Source organism: Tachyglossus aculeatus, chromosome 17 (assembly GCF_015852505.1).
Source record: "Tachyglossus aculeatus isolate mTacAcu1 chromosome 17, mTacAcu1.pri, whole genome shotgun sequence".
Taxonomy (NCBI): domain Eukaryota; kingdom Metazoa; phylum Chordata; class Mammalia; order Monotremata; family Tachyglossidae; genus Tachyglossus; species Tachyglossus aculeatus.
The window spans coordinates 49,978,896-50,004,586 of NC_052082.1; the positions used below are offsets into that span (position 1 = coordinate 49,978,896).

The 25,691-nt window shown below is 42.8% G+C and overlaps 1 protein-coding gene across 2 annotated transcripts in view; it reads right to left on the bottom strand.

The window, feature by feature from the left end:
- The window catches only part of SSH2 (slingshot protein phosphatase 2), a 218,674-nt gene that overhangs the window by 150,095 nt on the left and 42,888 nt on the right, over nucleotides 1-25,691 (bottom strand). The window lies entirely within an intron of this gene.

The following is a 25,691-nucleotide window of genomic DNA, read 5'->3' on the forward strand; positions in this document are numbered from 1 at the left end:
TTTATTCCAAGAGCCACAATTTTCAGAGAAAAATCTATGATGAAGACTCACATTACATCCTTTGTCCCTCGCTGAAACGAGGTTTAGGTACCAATTCTAAGATCGTTGAATTTGAGAAAAGAGGTGGCAGCAGATAAATATTGCCTTGTCACCTTAGCAACTAATTTAATCAATTATTCTTGGTTCTATCACCACCACAAAAATACCGAGACATAGATTCTGGAGGGAAGATTTAAGAAAGTACAAAACTTCTGCCACATACTGGTACACAGCCAACCTCAGTGAAAACAGCTGGCTTCTTGTCATTGTACACTTTTATCATCATCATCATCATCATCAAATGGTATTTAAGCAGCATCCACGGGGGGCAAAAGCCCTAGGCTCCACAAAGCAATTTCAAACATCTCTGAACCTACCCCCTAGTTAGTTATGAATGAAAACAGGCAGCATGAACGCAGATAGGCATATGTACATGCAACAGCAGGAGATAAAAATAAATGCTTAGGACCCTATTATACCTGCAGTAACCAGAGGATGCAATCACTAATACAGTAACCCATAGTTAAAAGTTCCCCAACTTTATTTTTCTATTTCAAAAAATACCCCTAGACAAGGATCTGGCCCTGGATTCCTAACACTGATACTACCTCAGGGAAAAAGGAAGGAACCTGTATTCACATCAACACAACCTCCCACCTTAATGATGATCATTATTAATGTTTCTCATTAGTACAAACCAAATTCACACACCAGTCCTATGCCTTACATCAATCAGTTGTATTTCTGAGCATCACACAAAGTCTTCACCATCAGCTTTAAAGCACTTCATCAGCTCGCTCTCGCATGCCTTACCTTACTCTCCTACTATGACACAGTCTGCACACTTGGCTGCTCTAGGCTCCAGAGCACTCCTGTACATATCCATATTTTATTTATTTAAATGTCTGCCTCCCTCTCTGGACTGTAAGCTCCTTGTGGGCAGGGAATGTGTCTATCAACCCGGTTGTATTGTAGTCTGTCAAGAACTTGGTATAGGTTCAATAAATTCCATTGACTGATTGAGGACTTGTGTGGAAAACACTATGGATCAAAGGTAGAGGACATAGTCCCTGCTCTCAAGGAGTTTACCTCCGAGTTGGGGAGGTCAGACAGATAAAATTAACAACAAATAGTGGAAGGAGGGAGACCAAAGATACAACCACTAATAGCAAAAGTATGGAAAAATGAACTAGTATTCAAAGCAGAAAAAACAAGGGGAGAGGAGACTGGAAAGCCAGGCTACAATTCCAGCTTTCATTCATTAATTCATTCAATCATATTTATTGAGCGCTTACTGAGCACTGTACTAAGCGCTTGGAAAGTACAATTCGGCAACAGAGAAAGTCCCTACCCAACAACAGACTCACAGTCTAGAAGGGGGAGACAGACAACAAAACAAAATATATATAGCTCTGTCCCAACTCTGTCACTGACCTGCTGTGTGACCTTAGGCTCCAGTTTCCTCATCTGTGAAATGGGGATAAGAACCCTGTTCCCCTGGGGCAGGGACTGTGTTCACTGTGATTATATCAATCACAGTGCTTAGCACAGGGCACCATCATCAATAGAATGAATATTGACAGGTATAGGTAATAGCTGTTAAATGGACACAACCTAGGATGGTGGAAATTAACTGGGGAATGCTTCCTGAAAGAGTTGGCTCGATCTCACAACCTGACTCCCTCTTACCAGTCGCTCCTGAAGAAATAACAAATGCAAATTATACATTTGAATTTGGGGAAGGCTGAGCAAAGACTTCAAAATGATGAAAGAACTGAGAAGACCCTCTCTAACCCCACTCCACTAGATGCCAGTGAGGACTCCCTGGAAGCAGAAATAACAGGCAGTCATCAGAGTAATGTCTCTATATGTTGCCAACTTGTACTTCCCAAGCGCTTAGTACAGTGCTCTGCACACAGTAAGCGCTCAATAAATACGATTGATTAAAAAGAAATACCACCACCTGCACATTAGTCAACCTATGAAATTTAGAGCCACAAGAAGCTGAAGGCAATTGCTGAATTATAAATTTAAATTCATAGTTAAGGCGAAAATGACAAGGATGATCAGATTTCAAGTTTTAAGGACTCTGCTGATTGCTCAATACAGAATAATGATGCACAATGCCCTCCCATGTGACTAATTACACCTCTCTCAGCATCCTGTTATTGACAAACGATGGTGTCTGATGGCACAGTTTTCCATACGCACCAATATGACTGAAAGGCCCGATGAATCACCACTGAATAATTGACAGGTCCAGCCACCTTTGCTATTCAGAACGTGCAAGAAGTCTACACTTGGTCAGAAGCTGAGGCTGTGGTTGCCAACCACCTCACTACTGCTCCCCCCCCAAAGGCATGTATAAGATCAGAGCCTGCAGCTGCTCTGAACTCAGCCATGGCCTGCCCTTGTCCCAGCCCAGAGTCTGTTAGGAACAGGCTTAGTCCCCGATGTCTGAGTGGAGAACCAAAAGTGAGAGCATATGTTGCCAACTTGTACTTCCCAAGCGCTTAGTACAGTGCTCTGCACACAGTAAGCGCTCAATAAATACGATTGATGATGATGATGAAAAGTGAGAGCAGGCCAGGAGGTAAGTGTATCGAGGCTCCCCTCCTACACATGTACAACTGCTCTGAAGCCCAGAGGTGGAAGTCGATAAGCAGCATGGCCTAGTGGATACAGTACGGGCCTGAGCGTCAGAAGGACCTGGGTTCTAATCCAGGTTCTACCACTTGTCAGCTGTGTGACCTTGGGTAAGTCACTTCACTTCTCTGGGTCTCAGTGACTTCATTTGTAAGATGGGGATTAAGGCTGCGAGCCCCATGTGGGACATGGACTATGTCCAACCTGATTTTTATCTACCCCAGCACTTAGTACAGTGCCTGGCACATAACAAAAAAAAATAGTGTGAGAAGCAATATGGTCTAGTGGTTAGAGCACGGGCTTGGGAATCAGAAGGACTTGGGGTCTAATCCAGGTTCTGACACTTGTTTGCTGTGTGACCTTGGGTAACTCACTTCACTTCTCGGTGCCTCAGTGACCTCATCTGTAAAGTAAGGATTAAGACTGTGAGCCCCATGTGGGACATAGACTGTGCCCAACCTGATAAATTTGTATTTACCCAAGTGCTTAGTTCAGTGCCTGGCCCATAGTAAGTGTTTAACAAATACCATTAAAAAAGTAGCTCATGTGGAAATGCCCAGCTAGCCCACCTCGGCCTCCTCAGTGAAAGTGTTCAGGGGAGCTTCCCAAACGGGTCCAACTTTCAGCTGGATGCCAGCTTGACTTCGTGCTGCATGCCGCCCGGCTCTCACAAGGCTCTTCCAAAGGAACTGCTCATTTGGTGGAACTGTTAAACGTATTAAACTGTGGGCAAAAGTTGACAAAGACCACATCCCTCTTCTATTTCCTGTTTTCTCTCCAGGTCACCAATGTCATGGGCTACAGAAGCTTGGAAAGAGCATTCTAGACTACCAGGAACCCTTTGGCTCCTTTTCCAGTTTTGCTTTTGGATAACCGTGTGACCCTGGGTTGGTTACTTCTTCATTCTCTGCCTGTGACATGGGGGCAAACCTGGCTAATCAATCTTGTTTGTAGAAAGCTTGATAATACACCACACTGCGGTGGCTGGATTCTTCACGGCTAAATAGCAACCCTGAGTTCATCTCTCACAATGAGGAAAAAAAGGAGACAGAAATACATGCAGGCTTTATCTTTCTTCAAAAGAGCACAACTAGCCTGATTTCAACCAGCTCCCCTTGAAATTGAAAAAAATCAGCAAGTCCAACTACAGTCTTTTGAAAATTAAAAGTCTCAATTTTGCCCCAAAGAAAAGAGAGAGAGAAGTATGATTCAGAATGCTTCAACAAACTTATGGGCAGCTGAAAAGTGGAATAGTTTTTGGGCTTTTTTAAAAATGAAACTTTGGATTATATTAAATGGTCTTAACTGCTGGGAGGATAGCATTTCCTCCAAACAGGTTTGCCTTTTGGGGTATCTTATGAGTATGGATATGGTTAAAGGAACACATTTTCCTATTTAAAGAAGAACTGTATAAGGAATACCAATTTTCTGATTTAATTAAAAGTGCAGAAATACAGAGTGAAAGACCAATCTCCAATTTCTACACATTGACTGAGTACGGTAACAATAAAGAACGCCAGTTTGCAATACTACCAACAATTTATGACCTTCATTTGGTCCAACTATATTCATTAAGTTAAAATAAATTGGTCAATTCAAATCTAAAGGCCTTAAGGAAAGGGTCAAAAGCAAAGCGTTGTAGACATTGAGGCAGCTTAGTCTCATCAACTGAAGAGCTACAAACTAAAAAGAATATGAAACTGCTCCAAGCTGCTGAGCAGGTGTTCAGGATGTCAGAACGGTGAGTAGGGAGAGCCCTGATACCCCATATAGTCTTGTGCTGTTTTAAGACTATCTGGAGGGTTTTCTTTAAATTCTTCCCCCTCATCCCACTAAGGGCTCACCTTAGTGAGTTTGTGTCTCTACCAGCCCAACTAGAGTTGGCTGTGATCTCCAGGGTCTTCAGCCTTCCACACACCTCACTCAGTCATATTTATGGAGTGTTTACTGAATACGGAGCACTGTACAAAGCACTTGGGAGAATACAATAGAGTTGGTGAATATGTATGTACTTCCCAAGCGCTTAGTCCAGTGCTCTGCACACAGTAAGCACTCAATAAATACGATTGATTGATTGAATTAACAAAATAAAATAAACAGAATAGTAAATATGTGAATATGTATATACTTCCCAAGTGCTTAGTCCAGTGCTCTGTACACAGTAAGCGCTCAATAAATACGATTGAATGAATGAATAAGGATGGACTTTTTGCCCAGATGGGGCAGGTGGGCCGGGGTCTCCCAATATATGTATATATGTTTGTACGTATTTATTACTCTATTTTACTTGTACACATCTATTCTATTTATTTTATTTCGTTAATACGTTTTGCTTTGTCGTCTGTCTCCCCCTTGTAGACTGTGAGCCCGCTGTTGGGTAGGGACCGTCTCTATATGTCGTCAACTTGTACTTCCCAAGTGCTTAGTCCAGTGCTCTGCACACAGTAAGCGCTCAATAAATACGATTGATTGATTGATTGAATTACCAAAATAAAATAAACAGAATAGTAAATATGTGAATATGTATGTACTTCCCAAGCGCTTAGTACAGTGCTCTGCACACAGTAAGCACTCAATAAATACGATTGAATGAATGAATGAATGGTAGTCTCGTTCCCTTTCGCGAACAATCCCCAGCTAGAGCCACCTGAAATTACCGAAGGACAAAATTCCATCCCCCAAACTGGCATGGGAATTGGTTGGGGGTTCTGCTATCTTGGCACCACTCTTTGCTGAATGTTTTCAGCAAAGAGTGTTTTGAATGTTTTGAATGTCTTCAAAGGGGTTTTCTGAATCCTAAACCCCTCTAAGTTTTCAAGAGAATTATAAACTGTGATAAGCATTTAACAAACTAAGAGTCCAAAATCAAAGGACAAAAGCCAGTCCTAAAATGGAAATCATCTCTGGCTAGACGCTAGGGCATTGAATCTTTCAAGTTACCTATCTGTCTATGAACGCTAGCTGGGCTTGTTGTCTCTTCCGCAAATGGTCTTATCCTCGGCTCCACCGATGTGGTCTTATCAAAAGCAACCTAACCTCACTTCAAGCTAAAGTGTGGGCTTCCTCCTTCCTACTTCTTTTAAATCCCCATTTGCCCTAAGGCTCCACCCTGTTTCTGCACTGGTAAGACTTCCTGCAATGTTGCTACATAGGCATCAAGGGTTTATTTCAGGTCCCCGATTCAGGTTCCAGGCTCTGCCACTTGTTTGCTGTGTGACCTTGGGCACGTCGCTTCACTTCTCTGTGCCTCAGTTCCCTCATCTGTAAAATGGGATTTGAGGCTGTGAGCCCCACGTGGGACAGGGATTGTGACCAACCCGATTTGCTTGTATCCACCCCAGTGCTTAGTACAGTGACTGGCACACAGTAAGGGCTTAACAAATACCACAATCATTATATTATTAATTATTATTATTAATACATATTTTTGGAGCCAGGCAGCTGCTTGAAAGCTGTGAATATGATTATTCCTCTGTCATTAATACAGATAATATTCTTTTTAACAAGTGGGATAGGGGCTTAAAAAAGTCCAGTTCAGTTTTATCATTCACACATTCCAGAGCTAGTAATATAAAGTTAGAGAGATTCTTACCCTTGAGAGGCTTGGAGGCTTCGGGCCACACTTTGGCTTCACTTCCCTGCTTCAGAGAGGCAAAGATTGGGCACCTCAATGGTGGGTGAGAGAGGGCTGGCCTCTGAGCTACCTAGTCAATCAGTCGATAGTATTTATTGAGCACCTACTGTGTGCAGAGCACTGGACTAAACACTTGGGAGAGTACAACATAACAAAATAACAAATCAGATTGGAATCTATTTAAATTGCTCATTAAAATGGATCAGTTTCATATAACTATTGTGGGATCCAACAGTAAATCTATATAAATAGCTCAGACCCGAAAATAATAACATTCCATGGAAACAACCCACATCAATTTAGCAAAAATTATGTCTATAAAACTGTGTTTAGTTTACAGCTGAAGGAAGACTATTTGCAGAGCCTGATGGGCTTGCAATGGTGGCTTAAGGTTAGGGTGAGTGCACTTCTCATTCTTAGCATCTGACAGTGGTTGGAGAATTAGAGGATAACTATACTTCAAGCAGAGTTACCATCACACCATTCTTCTTGCTATTTTTGGGGATGGAATACAGGACTGGCTGATCGGTTGGCCTGCTCATATTCATATAATTGAACATACGATTGAAAGGTTTACTCCCTCGATCATGATAGATTGTACCAGAAGACACATCAATGTTGCTAAGAGTGAACATGAAAACTTAGCCTTCAGTTGCAAGTTACTTGAACAGATGCCCACTATTTTATAAATATGATCCCAAGAATGTGCTGGAAAAGTTATTACAAATTTTACTTGGACAGGGCTGCAAATAATGAGCCAACAAATCCTGGCTTACAAACAAACATTCTGCTCTTGGATTAACTTTTTTTTTCCAAGTGGAGTTTACTGATAGGTCCCCAAAGCAGAAATATTCCAAGAATACATGCAAAGAAGATAAATAAGCCTTTGCATCTGGTTGACTAAATGAAACAAATGTGGGGACTGAAGAATAACAAAATTGAGCCAACGAAGTCGGCTTCTGGGGAGATTCCACATAACACTACACATCTTGAGGAACTAAGAATTCGGAATCTGTGGGCCTCAATCAGGAAAGAGCAACTCTGGACACATGTCATATGACCAGCTGTGACAATCAGCCAGTTTCTTAAATACAAGGGATAGTTGTAATGTACCCTCAGTTCTGCCTTAATGAGTACTTTCATTATACATTTTGGCAAACAGTGTTATAGAGTTGGAGAATGTTCTTTTGACAATGCAAATCTGTTTAGATACAGCATGTCTAGAAGATAGAGCATGGGCTTGGGAGTCAAATGGACCTGTGTTCTAATTCCAGCTCCGCCACTCGTCTGCTGTGAGACCTTGGGAAGTCACTTTACTTCTTTGTGCCTCAGTTACCTCATCTGTAAAATGGGGATTAAGACTCTGAGCCCCTCGTGGTACAGGAACTGTGTCCAACCTGATTAACTTCTATCTACTAGTACAGTGCCTGGCACACACTAAGAACTTAACCAATGCCATTAAAAAAAGAGTCTGTATGCTTGTGGGCAGTGACAGAATGGGCCTCAGTGAGAAATTCCGTACAGCAGGAGTTTTGCAAGAATGCAATAAATATGCTAAAGGAAAACTAGGTGTGTTTGCATAATGCCCATATTCTTATAATAAAGATCAGATTAATCTGAGAAATTAAAGTGCAAAGTAACATCAACAACTACCATGGATTTCTATAGCAATTTCCTTCCAAAGATCTCAATTTTCTCTCTCATATACCATCGCAGTTATCTCATCACCTAGTGAGTTAGGCAAAACAGAGAATTTTCCCAATTAAAGAGAGAGAAATTCAGGCCCAGAGAGAGCCAGTGACTTTCCCAAGGTCACCCAGCAAATCAGTGGCAGGAGCCAGGTCTGCTGTCTCCAGACTGCTCTCTTCATTAATCACTTCACACCTCAGCAAAAACAAAGGAAGGGCTCACTGCCTAAAATTATGGGATTTCTTATCTTAATAGCCTGCTTACTAAAACTTCCATATTTCTCTTCTGAGGCTGCTAATTTACAGGAGTGAAATTGAAACATCGGTAGGGGTGGATGGACGGATAAGTTGTGTTAGCTGTACTGTGATGAAGTGGAGGAGCACTCATGCACCCCGGGTCTAATTCCAAACTGCCTCTGGTCAGCAGGACATGCTCCCAGCCAACTTCTCTGCAGTGGCTGATGGTGTTTTTCAGCACGGCTCATTGGATAGAGCAAGGGCTTGGAAGTCAGAAGGACCTGGAGTCTAATCCCGGCTCTTCCATGTGCCTATGTGACCTTGGGCAAATCACTTATCTTCTCTGTGCCTTGGTTACCCCGTCTGTAAAATGGGTATCCAGAGTGTGAGCCCCTCATGGGACAGGGATGTGTCCAATCTGGATTAACTTCTATTTACCCCAGCGCTTACAACAGTACTTGGCACATGGTAAGGACTTAACACTGCCACTAAAGACAAAAACAAAACCCAAAAAAACTAAAAACCAAAGAATGAACCAGAAAGCATCATAAAGTATGGCTGTACTTCAGATATTAAATGACACTATTCATGGGGAGACAGTCATGGTAATGTGGTTGAAAAGGCTAATGCATAGAATCAATCAATGGAATTTACTGTGTGCTTACTGTGTGAAGAACACTGTGCTAAGTGGTTGGGAAAGTACAATACAATAGAGTTGGTAGAGATGTTCCCTGCACACAAGTTTAGAGTCTAGAGAGAAGCTAAGGGGATTTAAGTCTTTAGTCTAAAAAGTCACTCTGTTTCTACTTCTAGTCTCAGACTCATGGCATGGTTTGAAACATATTAAAGCTTTTTCATGCTCATCATATGTAGAGCATTACTTCTCAATGTTCTCTGAAGTTTTGAAAAAATGTAGCTGTAGAAATTCTGTCCAATAAGCCATGATTATAACTTAATTGGTTCTCCTACATGAACTGCATTTTTTAAAAACAGTGTTTGTTAAACGCTTACTATGTGACAGGCAGTACATTAAGTGTTGGGGCAAATACAAGCTAAGCAGGTTGGGCACAGTCCTTGTCCCAAATGGGGCTCCCAATCTTAATCCCTATTTTACAGATGAGGTAACTGAGGCAAAGAGAAGTTAAGTGACTTGTCTAAGGTCACAGAGTAGGCAAATGGCAGATCCGAGATTAGAACCCAGGTCCTTCTGACTCCCAGACTCGTATTCTACCCAATAGGCCATTCTACTACTACTTTATTCTGGGGCTCTTACAAAAATGTCATCTTCTTCTTTACCCTGCCCAGCCTCCATCCACCAAGGATGTGACATGTGTGAGAAAAACGTCTGTCCTATAAACACAACCCCCAAGTGGCTTGGGCTTTCATACCACAAATTGTTGCTGATGTTAGAAATAGGCCAGCATAGAGATCAAGTTAAAAAAAATACCACAGTCCTCATACAAGTGACTCAGAACAAGATTTCCTAAAGTTGTTTTGCACATGGTTGTCCTATAGCCAAACAATTTGAAAGGAAATTCCCTTCTGCCCCGCAGGGCAGATCTAACATCAGGGAATGGTTGCCGTCTGTCCACCTCCCTGTTACCATAAAGGTTTGATTATCCTTTTCCTTCCCAAGTAGATTCTGGGGATGGGATCCTTTCCAACCTAAAGCTGCCCAATGCCCCCAAAATATTAGGCTGCTTTCTCCCTTCTGGGTGCCAGAGGCAAGACCAGCAAGTTTCAATAGTGCCACAATACACTGCACGAGCAAAACTGCTCCAAGGAAAATGTCTACCAGATTAGAAGCCCACAGAAAGTTAGGGAATTCATTGTAAAGTTCTTGTTACCTATGGAAACACAAATACTATTGCTTGTGAGCACGCAAGTGTCACCCACTGAAAATATGAAACATATACATAGATATGAATGTGTTTAGTTTGCAACAGCATTGCTATATTATGCACTGCATGCACGTTTTAAAGATCTGATTACAGCAGATAATGATGTGCGGCAGGCCAGGGCAGAAGCACAGAGTAAACTGTTTTCCATCACTATATCCTTCCCCTTTTTTAATTTTAATTGGAGCCTGGAATCAAATGAAAGAAAAATCTAAACTCTTTATCTTTCTATAATAGTTGGATAAGGCTTGATTTCTGCCCACTTGATCACATTTGTGGCCTAAAAGGAAAGATGTTTTTCCAAACATATTTTCTTTCTCCTTCCCAATTTTGACAGATATTTCCATTAATGGAGATGATTATAAGGCTTACACAGTGCAAAAAGTGCAAAAAGAAAAGAAAAAAGATCCACTGAGGAATAAGTACAGTGCCTAGCACATAGTAAGCACTTAACAAATACCATAATAATTATTATTAAAAACCTTGAAAAATGAGATTGGGAGCTTTTTTTTAAAAAAAGTGGACCATTTACTATCTGTGTGAACAGTTTCTTCACAGGAAATATCTGTCATGACCTGTCAGTGCATTTGACTACAGTGTACTCTTACCAACCACAGTCAGAAACTCTACATTTTTCCCTCCTACAGGCCTTGGCAGTAAGCTCCCTGAAAACCCCATCATCTCATGTTCTCTGGCTACAAAACACATTTAAACACAACTAAGACTTGCCGGATAGAAGGTGGATGCAAGTTGAACTTCTGGAATAGATTCTCCCCCTCTTGGGGTTCCTCTGGGCTCTTGTACAAATAGCACGTGCTCCATTTCCACCCACCTGCACATGATTGGGCCAAAAGGTAGAAGCACAGATGTCTTCCAGTTGAGGTGAGTCACAGACACACTTAGCAGGCAACGTGCATCCTTATAATCTTGTGACATTGAAAAATTTGGACCGGGTTAGGGGAAAATATTATTTCCCAAAATAATATTTCCCTAGTCTCCCTCCCCTCTGTGACAAATGAGCTCTGGCCTGAGTACTCCTTAAGCACTTTTCTACACACCCCAGCCTCTTAGCATGCATCCTTATACTTTATACTTTACTTTCTCCCTTAGCTATAATTTATTTTAATTTATTTTATTTATTTATTTATTTATTTATTTATTTATTTATTTTAATGCCTGTCTCCCCCTGCGGACTGTAAGCTCCTTGTGGGCAGGGGTTGCATCTACCGACTCTATTGCATTGTACTTGCCCAAGTGTTTAATAATAATAATAATAATAATGGCATTTATTAAGCGCATACTATGTGCAAAGCACTGTTCTAAGCGCTGGGGAGGTTACAAGGTTATCAGGTTGTCCCACGGGGGGCTCACAATCTTAATCCCCATTTTACAGATGAGATAACTGAGGCACAGAGAAGTTAAGTGACTTGCCCAGTCACACAGCTGACAATTGGCAGAGCCAGGATTCGAACCCATGAACTCTGACTCCAAAGCCCGTGCTCTTTCCACTGAGCCACGCTGCTTAGTGCCGTGCTCTGTGCTCAGTAAGTGCTCTGCACACAGTAAGTGTTTAATAAACACCACTGACCAACTGACGGCTTGATTTGAAAGTAGGGAAGTGGTTCCAGTCCCTATGTCCAAGCCAGGATTGGAGCAGCAAATGTGTTCAAACCTTTCTATTAACTATTCTATTCTATTTCCAAAAAGCTATGTACAGAGAGACTTTATTAACATTTTAAATACGATCAACAATTAACCTTGATCAACCCGACGCTTTGCTCAGCAGCACAATTACGAGGGTGATCTGGTTACCTTGTATTTGTGGGAAAAAGAGGGACATGAATGTATCCCAGCAACTACCTCTGCCAAGCAACCGTTTGGTGGTACAGCCCTAGCTAGTATTCTGTAGTAAAATCAAATCAATCAATCAATCAGTAGTGTTTATTGAGCACTTACTGTGTGCAAAGCACTGTATTAAGCTCTTGGGAGAGTATAAGAAAATTAGGAGACACATTTCCTTCCCATAAGAATGTGTCAAACCTGCTTAAGAGCAAAAATATTGCCATGGTTAAAGCTATATTGATTGACCCCTTCCCCCAGTACCTAAGCCCACCCTCAAAATACATGTGTCTAAAGTGGGTTGGTATCTAATTCTAGGTATATCTCCAGAAATCCATTGGTGTTTTCCAAGCAATTCCATTCAAGACTCAAGAATGTGAAGCGCCAAATTGGATCACCAGAGCTTGGAGATGCTTTGGGAGTAGCTGCTGGGCTATTGAGGAAAACTTGTAAACATCTTGTCGGCAGGGATTGTGGCTATGAACCACAAGTGTACTATTGTATTGTACTTTCTCAAGCTCTTATTACAGTACTGTCCACACAGCAAGACCTCAATAAATACCACTGATTGACAGGGAAAGGAAAAGAGGCTTTCAACTGCACTGCAGCTACGTCTTAGCTCGCAACTCAGGGGGACCTTTATATAAGACGATAAACCCCCCAATTGGGCTTATTTGGATTGGGCTGGTTTTGCCATTATTTATTTATTTGTTTAATAGTATTTGTTAAGCGCTTATTATATGACAGGCAATGTACGAAGCACTGGGATAGATGCAAACTAATCAGGTTGGACATAGTCCATGTCCCACAAAATTCTGGCTGGGAAAGAAACTACTTTCCCTCCCTCCACAAAGTCGCTCCTTGTCTTCCAGTTTGTTTCAGGCTCTTCTCCGTCCCGCTTCTTTCTCTGCATTGGCTCTGCTGAGCTGATTTCACAGGGGGAACTCTTGTGTTTGAACTCAGAGCTAACTCTCACTCACCACCACTACTCTTTCTTCCAGAAGGCAGAGGAGAACTGGAACACCTCTCCTCGCCCTTTTCCGCCAAAACCTTGGGGGCTATATCTAAGAATCAACCCTCCTCACTGGGCTCTTCTCAAATCTACGGTGTCATGCTCTGCCACTGTAGCAGGTCCGAAAACTTCCTGTGCTCGGGAAAGGCAGGTAAGGAGCATAATGAGCCAAAATAGCTCTTCAGAACCCATCCCAGTAGTCCTAGGGCAGCCTTCCTAGAGACCGTGTCCCAATCAATGTATGTATTGACCGCTTACTATGTGCAGAGCATTGTACTAAGCACTTGGGAGAGTACAATATAAAAGTAGACATGATACCCAGTTTAGATGAGTTTATAGTCTAGAAGCAGTGTGCTCTCTTGCTAAGGGATCAAGGAATCTCTAGCTACTTTCCTAGTGTGGCCAAGGGAAGAACTCATATAAATGGTTCCCTACTCACAGGATTGTTGTGATGATACAGGAGACAATATGTAGGAGGTGTTTTGAGAGTTCTGGAAGCCATATACACTTAATGTATTATTAAAACCCAGTTTCCTTGAGCAGTTCACTGTACTTGCTATTGAAATGATGGGGCAAAAACAAGACTTTTACAAATTTAATTCTTACTTTTCGTTCTTCTTACAAAAGCAGCCGCTCTTAACTAATCTTCTAGAAAATTATACTTTACCAAGGTTCCCTCTTTCCCTTCCTCCTGTTATCTACCATATCCTTTTCTTTTCCCCTATCTCTGCCCCGGCCCTCTTCGCCCCCCCCCCCCCGCCCCCCCACAATACAAACATACTCATTCAAACTCAAAATAAACAGATTTGGGGAGAAAATGATTGAGCAGAGGGAACTTCCTTTGGTGCTACGGTGCTCTTCCAGAAGCCCAAAGAAAGGATGCAAAGTTAAGTCATTCCATTTCATACCAGTGACACACAGCCCTTTCCAGCACTCAACCTCCAGAGGAGTAGCTGAGTCACACCCTACGCTCGTCCTAAAACTTGAAGTTTCACTCCCAGGATATCCACTGCTCCTTCACTCCCTCTTCCTCTCAAAGGCCTCGTCCTTGCTCACTCTCCATTTTTTTTTCCTTTCTGAAACCCCACAGTCAACCGTAGTATCAGTGACTTCCACTCGTCCTAAATTCTAAAAGCCAGGGAGGGTGGAAATAAAGAACCAATGATATTTATTGAGAGCTTACTACATGCAGAGCCCGTAGTTTCTTGCCCATAACAAGCCACTCAAAGGGTGGAAACTAGCTAACAAAGGATGAATCTTAAAATACGACAGCCCCAACAAAATCATATCAATTAATAATAATAATGGCATTTACTAAGTGCTTACTATGTGCAAAGCACTGTTCTGAGCGCTGGGGAGGTTACAAGGTGATCAGCTTGTCCCACAGGGGCCTCACAGTCTTAATCCACATTTTACAGATGAGGTAACTGAGGCCCAGAGAAGTTAAGTGACTTGCCCAAAGTCACACAGCTGACAATTGGCGGAGCCAGGATTTGAACCCATGACCGCTGACTCCAAAGCCTGTGCTCTTTCCACTGAGCCACGCTGCTTCCCAATTGGACAATCCCACAAACCCAGGTTCTGTGCTGTTCTCCTTGTGATCCCACGACATAAGACATGGCCACACAATTCTCATCCTGGGTCATTCAGCGTATATCTGGGCTATCACTAGCTCAGCTAGGGCTGGTGCTCATGGATTTTTGCAAGGTGAGTCACAATGGAGAAGTGACCCTTTACTGAGGCATAACTAAATGTCTTTCCTTCAGGGGACTGTCAGGTGGATACGTAAACAGTTACAAGCCGTTGGTAGCTCAGTTATGGGAAAGGAGGGCCTAATGGGAAACTTCCAATTCCTCCATCTCGTCCCTCCCCTGCAAGAAAGTGCCTGGGTTCCTCGTGGCTCTGTGGTGTTACTCTTCATTGGCTCAGGTAAGGAAGAAGCCCATAGGGAACTGACGACCCCAGGGTCATCATCATCATCATCAATCGTATTTATTGAGCACTTACTGTGTGCAGAGCACTGTACTAAGTGCTTGGGAAGTACAAGTTGGCGACATATAGAAACAGTCCCTACCCAATAGTGGGCTCACAGTCTAAAAGGGGGAGACAGAGAACAAAACCAAACATACTAACAAAATAAAATAGAATAGATATGTACAAGTAAAATAAATAAATAAATAAATAAATAGAGTAACAAATATGTACAAACATATATACATATATACAGGTGCTGTGGGGAAGGGAAGGAGGTAAGATGGGGGGGATGGACAGGGGGACGAGGGGGAGAGGAAAGAAGGGGAAGGGTCAGGTGAAGGTCACACTGGGTCATAATAAGGGCTGCTATCAGCCTGGTGCAGGCAGCCCCCCCAACCCTCATGACTTCCCATTCCACAATGGTCTCCTTGGAATGAAACTGGAAGCATCGCTAAACTCCCTTCTCAAAGTCTCCAGAAGCAAGATTCTGGCCACTTCCAGTATGGCACCACCATGGCACTTTGGCTGGTTCGGGACACAGATCAGGAGATTGGAGCAGGCTGGGTACTACCCGGGTTTCAAGTCAATGCAAGGATCTGCTCTGGGGAAGCAGCCGGAGAGTTGGCGGTTCAACAGTACGGTGCTCTGCACATGGTAAGCACTCAATAAATACCGTCTATTGAGTGAGTGAGAATTCCTGCCACTCTACTCTTTGTTCCCCATCTTCTGTCCCTTGTCCCGTGCTTCCTGTCACTTGCAGAGATGACTTGCTCCAGCCTCCGCTGCCCCACCAAGAAGGAGCCACGAACACTTGTCTGTGACAAAATTTTGGCATCTTTTCAGTGACCACGTTGCAAGAATGAGCAGCTTGTACTGATAATTTATGCTCTGGCTTTCCCAACACTGAGTTATGAGAACAGCACTCTGGTTTCCAGGTCTTCCTATGTTTAAATAACTCCATAATGCTTTCCTTTAAAAATAACTAGTTTGCCAGCATTGGCTACATCAAAACAGCTAGTGTAGTGTTCATCTCTTGCTGTCATTTGCCCTTCCTTGATTCTGTTTTGCCAGGAAATCAGTTCCCTCCATTTCAGCCTCATCTTTCACTTCCTTTATTGCCTTGTCCATAGATCAGCTCCAGATCAGGCTCCACCTGAGCAAGAACCAAAAGGTCTTGTTGCTTTTTCCAAGCAACCAAGCAGGATGGAAAAGCAGCGTGGCCTAATGGAAAGACCAGGGGCCTGGCAGTCTGAGGACTTTCCCCCAATACACTCTCTTTTCCCCAGCTCGCTCTCCCTTCTGCATCATGTATTCACTTGGATCTGCGAGCTTTGGACACTTGATATTCTCCCCACCCCCCATAGCATTTACATACATATCTTTGGATTATATATTATAAATTACTTATTTATATTAACGTCTGTCTCCCCCGCTAGCTGTAAGCTTGCTATGGGCAGGGAACAAGTCTGCTAATTCTGCTGTATTTTACTCTGCAAAGTGCACTCAATAAATACCAATAATTGATAATGACTGACCTAGGTTCCAATCCTGGCTCTGCCACTTGCCTGCTATGTAACCATGAGCAAGTCACAATTTCTCTGTGCCTCAGTTACCTCAACCTGTAAAACAGGGATTAAATCCTCCTCCCTTTGGGGACTGTACCCAACCTGATTATCTTCTATCTACCCCAGTGCTCAAAACAAACACTTACTGTGTGTCAGGCACTAACAACTACCACCAAAAACCCCAAAACCAAATCTATTCAATTATTTGAATGATTTGCCCAACTGGGAGTACTTCTATTTCCTTGGCTTCTACGGGAAACAGATATTTTGAATACCGAGTGCTTACACAGGAGTTCAAAGGGAATCAGACCTAGTTTTTTGAAGGATAAAAGTTAATTTAAAACCTCTCTGGTATTAAAAGATAGCAGACAACTCCAATTTCTCCATTACTACACCCTCAAGAAGCAGCGAGCCTTAGTGGGAAGAGCATGGGCTTGGGTGTCAGATGATGTGGGTTCTAATCCCGCCTCCATCACTTGTCTGCTGTGTGACCTTGGGCAAGCCACTTAACTTCTCTGGGCCTCAGATACCTCATCTATAAAATGGGGATTAAGACTGTGAGCCCCATGTGGGACAACCTGCTTATCTTGTATCTACCCCAGTGCTTTGAACAGTGCGTCACACCTAGTAAGCACTTAACAAATGCCATCATCATGATCATGAGAAATTAAAAAATAGTTTATACTCATTTTTATGTCATAAAATGTTAGAAGTTAATCTTTCTCCTTACCTCTTGCCTGAGTAACCAAACCAATGTGTCACATGGTAATAATAACAATAACAACAACAACAATTCTTGTATTTGCTAAAAACTTACTGCGTATCAAGCACTGTACTAAGTGCCTAAGTAGATACAAGGTAATCAGGTTGGGCACAATCCATGTTCCACATCAAGCTTAAAATTTTAATCCCCATTTTACAGTCGAGGTAACTGAGGTCCAGAGAAGTTAAGTGACTTGCCCAAGGTTACACGGCAGACAAGTGGCGGAGACGGGAATAGAACCCGGATCCTCTGACTCCCAGGCTTGTGCTCTATCCACTAGGCCACACTGCTTCCATGTGCCTTTTTTCGTTTATTCAATCGTATTTATTGAGCGCTTACTGTGTGCAGAGCACTGTACTAAGTGCTTGGGAAGTACAAGTTGGCAATATATAGAGATGGTCCCTACCCAATAACGGGCTCACAGTCTAGAAGGGGGAGACAGACAACAAAACAAAATACATCAACAAAATAAAATAAATAGAATAGTAAATATAAATAGTAAATAGTAAATATGTACAATTTTCAGGCACACTCACCATTTGAATCCGCCTCAGACAGCAGCTGTGTGCAATGGAAAATTAGTCATTTCTGCCACCAAACAAAACTGGTTTGGTGGTCAAGTGTTCCCTCTGCCCACCAATCATTTTTACTCTGCCACAGTTGGTCTGAAGTTACAGTTCACGAAAACTCTAAACTCTCTGGTACTCCTTAGGAGTGTGAGCTTCCTGTGGGCAAGGAACAAGTCTGTGTTTCTGTTGCATCCCCCAAGCACTGAGTACAGGGCTCTGCATCAATACATGGTCAATAAATAGCAGTAATCCTCCTTCTCCACCTCCCTGTTTCCTATTGTCAGCCTGGTCTCTAGAAACTCGCAGCTGCTTAGTAACAGATTTTTCCTTTTTTTACAACTATCTCCCATCCCTATGTTAGTCTGCCCTTGGGGTATGATTCTCTAAAAAAATGAGTAGGCCCTAATAATTTATAAATATGTGCAAAATACTTGTTGGGATTGCATGAAAGATACAGAAGTGTAGAATGCATATGTTCTCATCACATTCCTACTAGCCATTAAATCCCTTCTGTCCAACATATTGCGCTGTAATTTCTTCAGTAAAATTCCACCAAGTAGCTCTCTAGAACTCAACATTTGGAATGGCTTTAAAAATCTTCCCCAGTTTCCGCAGCCTATATTCATTCATTCATTCAATCAATCACGTTTACTGAGTGCTTACTGTGTGCAGAGCACTGTACCATACGTAATTTTCTTTCCAGTTTGAACAACTTCCTATTGTTTCTATCACCACTTTCTTCATCCTAGAGTGTTAAAAGAATAAAAATACTCAGGATGAAAAGTTAAGAGTATTTCTTGAGCACCCGTTAAATACAACAGAGAACTTTTCTAGAAACTTGGGAGAGTACAACAGGGGTCAAAAGCCCAAACCCTGCCTTCAAGGTGCTTATAATCTCTAGTCCTCGGTACACTGCACTCCAAACTGGTTGTATTTCCAAGCCACATAATTTGTTTTCTCCATCACAGGCTTTTAAGCAAGGACTAACACTGCTTTTTAATCCTTAAATCCCTGCACTTTCTCTTTGCTTTAATCTAGTTAAAAGTCCCCCCCTCCTCTCTTTTGCTTTGGTAAGTGACTGCTCAGAGAGAACCCTAGCAAAGAAGTTGACCCACAGAGAAAATACTGTTGTGTACCAAGGCCCCGCACTATGAAGGAAAATTTAAAACCACAGGTAGGGAGACTAAATATAAGCTATAAAAAATTCAGAGATATTTCCTTTCTTATCCCCACCTCTGCCAAAAGTCATTTGTTTTTTAAAGCCACAAAAGGGGAGCATTTCTAGTTGGATTATTCAAACAAAGAACACATTTAGGGATGGTCCATCTTCCCCAAACAGCACTTTGGGAAACCAAGTTAAAAGAATGAAATCTAAGAGCTATGAGTAGCAGAGTCTAGTTTTGTGGGTGGGGGAAGAAGAGAAGGGAAAGCATGTTGATTTTCATTAAAGAGGCTCCCCCATCAAACTGCTTAGGCAAGACTCTGCACACAAACAATAAGCCCATGACATCTTGATAACAAAACTGCTTCATTATTCCTGAAGAGAAAGCCCTTCAAATGATGTCAAGTCACTGTGGATTTCGAATGTATCCCCTGATGGTCCAATTTCCCCCTATGTTCCCTTCCCTATATTAATAACCAATTTCTACGCCACCCTAACAACAGTTTTATGAAGAAAACCCTAAGAGAAAGACCACTCCATCCACTATTCAATAATTCCCTCCCTCTAGACTGTAAGCTTGTTGTGGACACAGAATGTGTCTGTTTATTGTTGTATCGTACTCTCCCAAGCACTTACTACAGTGCTCTACACACAGTAAACACTCAATAAATACAACTGAATCAATGAAGGAATGCATTTTTGCCTACAATTATCCTCAGTAATTCTCCTTACTTGGTTAGCAGTAGGAGTTGGTGGGGCCTTAAGTCAGCCAGTTTCTTGTAATGATGATGATTGTGGAACTGCTTACTTTGGGCCAGACACTGTACTAAGCAATGGTGTAGATAGCGAAGATGATTGGGTTGGACAGAGTCCCTGTCCCACATGGGGTTCCCAGTCTTAACCCCCATTTTACAGATGAGGTACTTGGGGCACAGGGAAGAAGGGATTTGCCCAAGGTCAAAAAGCAGACAAATAGCAGAGCTGGGATTAGAACCCAGGTCCTTCTGACTCCCAAACCCATGTTCGATCCACTAGGCCATGCTTCTTTCCAAAATCTCAAATACATGTTATTGTTTATTTTTGACTGGTGTGGAAGAAAGAGGCCAGAAAATAATCCCTGAAGTATTAAGGGAGAAAACTGGGTTGCGGGCAGGCTGCCTAGATGTTGACGGCTGAAATATATGAAGAAACTTACATTTTTGATGATCATAAGGCTGAACTCCACCCAGGCACACACCCATCTATTTGGGGAGCAGTGTGGCCTAATGCAAGGGGCATGGGCCTCGGGAGTCAGAGGACCCGAATTCAAATCCAAGCTCCACCATTTACTTGCCATAAGAACTTGGGTAAATCACTTAACTTCTCTGTCTCAGTTCCCTAATCTGCAAAATGGGGATTCAATACCTTTCCTCCTTCCTACTTAGACTGTGAGCCCCATGTGGGACCTGATGATCTTGTATCTTGGCACACAGTAAGTGCTTAACAAATGTCACAATTATTATTACTATTTGCCCTTCAAATTTGTTGGCTAAACAAACTAGAATCCTTAAAAACTGCATTCACCTTTCTCACAAGTTTTGAACTTCACAAGGTATTCTTCCTTTGGATTCCGACAGAATGTTCCATAAATTAAAAAAAAAAAGGAAACGCTGGAAAAAATACGTGTTGCCAGAAAGTTCTGGGGATTCAAGCTCATTGTGGGCAGGGAACGGATCGGCTAACTCTGTCCGTATTGTACTTTTGCAAGCGCTTAGTACACATATTAAGCACTCATTAAATACCACTGATGATTGAATCAATTCCTGCCTATCTAATGTAAATAAATCTCCCAGGCCTCACAAGCATAGGCTGGTCTAAGGTCTAAGACCTCCCTGGGGAGGGGGCAGACCTGCATTCTGGTGGTGGGCTAGGCCTCAGATGGGTTCTGCCCTCTGGTCAGCGGCTGGATCGTTGTTTAGCCCTGGACAAGTCATACTGCATGACCTTTCCACAACAGTCCACCTGCCAAATGGTGACACTGCTGTAAGGTGGACTCACCTGTTTGTGAAGCTCTGGGAAAATGAAAAGCATTAGAGCTATTAATGAATCACTGGCCAAATTCATGCCACTTCAGCCTCCTCATCACCTGAATGAGGTACAGTCAGGTAGGTCACTCTAATAGGTGAGTGAGGTCATAAAATAGAGATCACCTTCCCTTCAAGGCCCTACTGAGAGCTCACCTCCTCCAGGAGGCCTTCCCAGACTGAGCCCCTTCCTTCCTCTCCCCCTTGTCCCCCTCTCCATCCCCCCATCTTACCTCCTTCCCTTCCCCACAGCACCTGTATATATGTATATATGTCTGTACATATTTGTTTATTTATTTTACTTGTAAATATCTATTCTATTTATTTTATTTTGTTAGTATGTTTGGTTTTGTTCTCTGCCTCCCCCTTTTAGACTGTGAGGCCACTGTTGGGTAGGGACTGTATATGTTGCCAACTTGTACTTCCCAAGCGCTTAGTACAGTGCTCTGCACACAGTAAGCGCTCAATAAATACGATTGATCCCCTTCTCACTGCTGTACCAGATTGCCTGCTAGAGGAAGAAAGACAAAAGGCAGGCTGGGCTAAGTCACGGGCTAAACTTCTCATCTGCAAAGACTTCATATGGAGCACCTCGCTGAAACAAGACTGATGAATGCACTTTTCAGGGCCAGGATTTCTTCGTGGGATTTGTTCTTAGCCAAAGCAAATGAGAAGAGAACCACCCTGTTGGAATGAGCCTGGTCCAGCAAAAACATGAAATGGGATAAACCAGCCAAGGCTGAAAGAGCGGTAATTTCCATGCCGTCAAAACTAGGCGTTAGAACCATAAAGTGCTATGAAGAAAATCCCGGTCTCCGTGTCTCTTTCTATCTGGGGAAGTTTTCCTCCCAGAGTGAAGGTTATTTCAGAAATCCACTCATAATCGCTTGAGCTATTACTCACCAGCCTATCAAACGTATCTAAAACAACCGTTTTATTTCAGATGAACTATGACACAGAGCTGCAAAATCAACTCCTTCTGCTCATGCCATAGGGAGCCATCCATCTGGACCCAAGAAAGTAAATCTGGTTCTTGGATGAGTGTGGTGGGGAGGACTAGCCTGTGTGTGGGGAAAAAAAAACACAGAAAACTTGCCCTTTTTCTGTTTTAGTGTCATCTACTTGAGATTTTAAAAGTGGTCTGTGAGTGTTCCATCGCGTCTCATTCTGCTGGAGAGTGGGCTGCAGTAGGACTTGATCAATTTGGGAAAACTTGAGAAGCGGCATGGCCTAGTGGACGGACCACGGGCCTGGGTTCTAATCCCGGCTCCGACACTTGTCTGCTGTGTGACCTTGGGCAAGTCACTTCTCTGTGCCTCAGTTATCTCATCTGTAAAATAGGGATTAATACTGTGAGCCCTGTGTGTGACAGGGACTATGTCCAAAAGCAACGTGGCTTAGTGGAAAGAGAGGCTTGGGAGTCAGAGGTTGTGGGTTCTAATCCCGGATCTGCCATTTTTCAGCTGTGGGACCTTGGACAAGTCACTTAACTTCTCTACGTCTCAGTTACCACATCTGTCAAATGGGGATGAAGACTGTGAGCCCCACCTGGGACAACCTGATTACCTTGTATCTCCTCCAGCGCTTAGGACAGTGCTTGGCACATAATGAGTGGTTAACAAGTGCCAACATATTATATTAGTAGCTTGTATCTACCCCAGCACTTGGTGCTTATCACAGAGTAAGCATTGAACAAATGTCATTAAAAATATATGTAGTTTAGAGCCAGGTTGGGAAATCCAACAGCTTAGGTCCTTTTGTGGGCATGGGAGGCAGAACTTGAATTTGACAAACTATGACAACCCAGGCCCGGGCTCTTTCCACTAGGTCACGCTGCTTTGCGAATCAGAAATCAGAATGGAACTGTGACACCACTTAGAGTGCACAGGCTAAAGGGCATAAGGCTAAAGGGCTCTGGACAAATGAGATGTGATTCCTATGACTACTGAACAAAGCATTTGACACAATCGGAATAAAATGTGTCCATGCTTCCTGTCAGGGAGGAGCTCAGCCAAAATTCCAGGTTAGAGTGTTCCTCTCCAGGAATAAATACACCCCAGGAGGAAAAAGCATTACTCATTCAAATGTTATGTATTGTTTACATTTACTGTTCTGTGCATTATTCCCTGGGCATCATACGCTAAATAGCTGTTAAATTATCCTTAACATGTTTGGTGGCCTCCTTTAATTCCTCAAACTGAAATCTTTCTCAAACTACTACATTTTCATCAGCCTGGATTAGGAAACTAGCCCCAAACCAGATTTGATATAAAGGGATTTTCAATATTCTCCCACCCTCCCCCTGCTCCTAGATGCTATTTTGTAGAGTAGGGAAGAAATGGGAAACCTTACAAATAGGCCAATCAACCATCCCCTGTGGTCAATCCCATAGGGATAAGAAGAGCAGCAATCCCCATACCAGATGTAGTTTACTATTCAGGAAGGAGAGATCCTTCTTCTCCACCACTTCCTAAATAATTTGTTTGGGATCAGATGAGTTGCCTAGGAGACTCTTTGAGGCAGACACTTTAAACCTCAAAACAACATTGCTGGATGTCTTTTTTATTCACCATCACTGACTTTCCCTGCAAAACGTACTCTGTTTACAAGTCAAAACAGGACTTTCCCTACCTGTTCAGCTGGGCATGGCTTGCTTTGCAAACTGAAAAATTCAAGCAGTGTTTCCTTTCTGCTTCTTCCAGCACCTGAGAGTATCACTAGTGACAATGTTGCTACTTGAGTCAAATTGGCAGTTTTCCGGAAATGGAGGCAGGTGAAAAAAGCAGCCTGCTCTTTGTTAACAAACTCACTGTGGTGGATACTGGCTCTAGCAAGGTATTCATAATGAATAGTTTGGTACCAGCCTTAATTTTAAGGATATACCCTAGGTAGGCTCAGCATAGTTTTTCAGGCCTGCAGTGACTAATGAGTCTCAATTTTCATTCAATCATATTTATTGAGTGCTTACTGTGTACAGAACACTGTACTAAGCACTTGGAAAGTATACTTCGGCAACAGATAGAGACAATCCCTACCCAACAATGGGCTTACAGTCTAGAAGGGGGAGACAGACAACAAAACAAAACAAGTAGACAGGCAATTTTGACATTTACTGAACTTCTGGTTGGAATAGGGATGAGAATTCAGTTATTTTTTTTAATGGTATTTATCGAGTTCTTACTTTGTGCCAGGCACTATATTAAGCACTGGGGTAGATACAAGCTAATCAGGTAGGACACAGTCCATGTCTTACATCAGGTTCACCGTCTTAATACCCATTTAACAGATGATGTAACTGAGGCACAGAGAAGTGAAGTGACTTACCCAAAGTCACAGAGCAGACAAGTGTTGGAGCCAGGATTGGAACCCAGGTCCTTCTGAATCGATGCACTAGGCAACGCTGCTTCTCCAATATGACCAACTCGAAAGTCCACCCTCCTAGTGTATTTGTCATAATTTGAAAGGACCATTTTCAAGCAGCTCACCTTTTATTCCTAAGTGTTTTCTGTTGAGGAAATCCATTTGGGGTCTAGGCATTCTTAGAATCTCATTCAACTAACTGGTAGTGGGTGTGCTCTTCTGGACAAACTAAAACTCTATAATCATAATAATAAGGATGGCATTTGTTAAGCGCTTACTATGTGCAAAGCATTGTTCTAAGCGCTGGGGTAGATATAAGGTAATCAGGGTGTCCCACGTAGGGTTCACAGGCTTCAACCCCATTTTACAGATGAGGGAACTGAGGCCCAGAGAAGTTAAGTGACTTGCCCAAAGTCACACAGCTGATATCAGGCAGAAACTCCTCACCCTGGGCTTCAAGGCTGTCCATCACCTCGCCCCCTCCTACCTCACCTCCCTTCGCTCCTTCTACAGCCCACCCCGCACCCTCCGCTCCTCTGCCACTAATCTCCTCACTGTACCTCAGTCTTGCCTGTCCCGCCATCGACCCCCGGCCCACGTCATCCCCCGGGCCTGGAATGCCCTCCCTCTGCCCATCCGCCAAGCTAGCTCTCTTCCTCCCTTCAAGGCCCTACTGAGAGCTCACCTCCTCCAGGAGGCCTTCGCAGACTGAGCTCCTTCCTTCCTCTCCCCCTCGTCCCCCTCTCCATCCCCATCTTACCTCCTTCCCTTCCCCACAGCACCTGTATATATGTATATATGTTTGTACATATTTATTACTCTATTTATTTATTTATTTTGCTTGTACATATCTATTCTATTTATTTTATTTTGTTAGTATGTTTGGTTTTGTTCTCTGTCTCCCCCTTTTAGACTGTGAGCCCACTACTGGGTAGGGACTGTCTCTATATGTTGCCTACTTGTACTTCCCAAGCGCTTAGTACAGTGCTCTGCACACAGTAAGCGCTCAATAAATATGATTGATGATGATAAGTGGCAGAAGCAGGATTAGAACCCACAACCTCTGACTCCCAAGCCCGGGCTCTTTCCACAATGCCACGCTGCTTCTCTATACGTTGCCTTGTGAGGTTAAGGTAAATTACGGGCATCATGACTGTGGGACATGGACCATGTCCAACCTGATTAGCTCGGATCTACCCCAGTGCTTAGTACAGTTGCCTGACATACAGTAAGTGCTTAAAT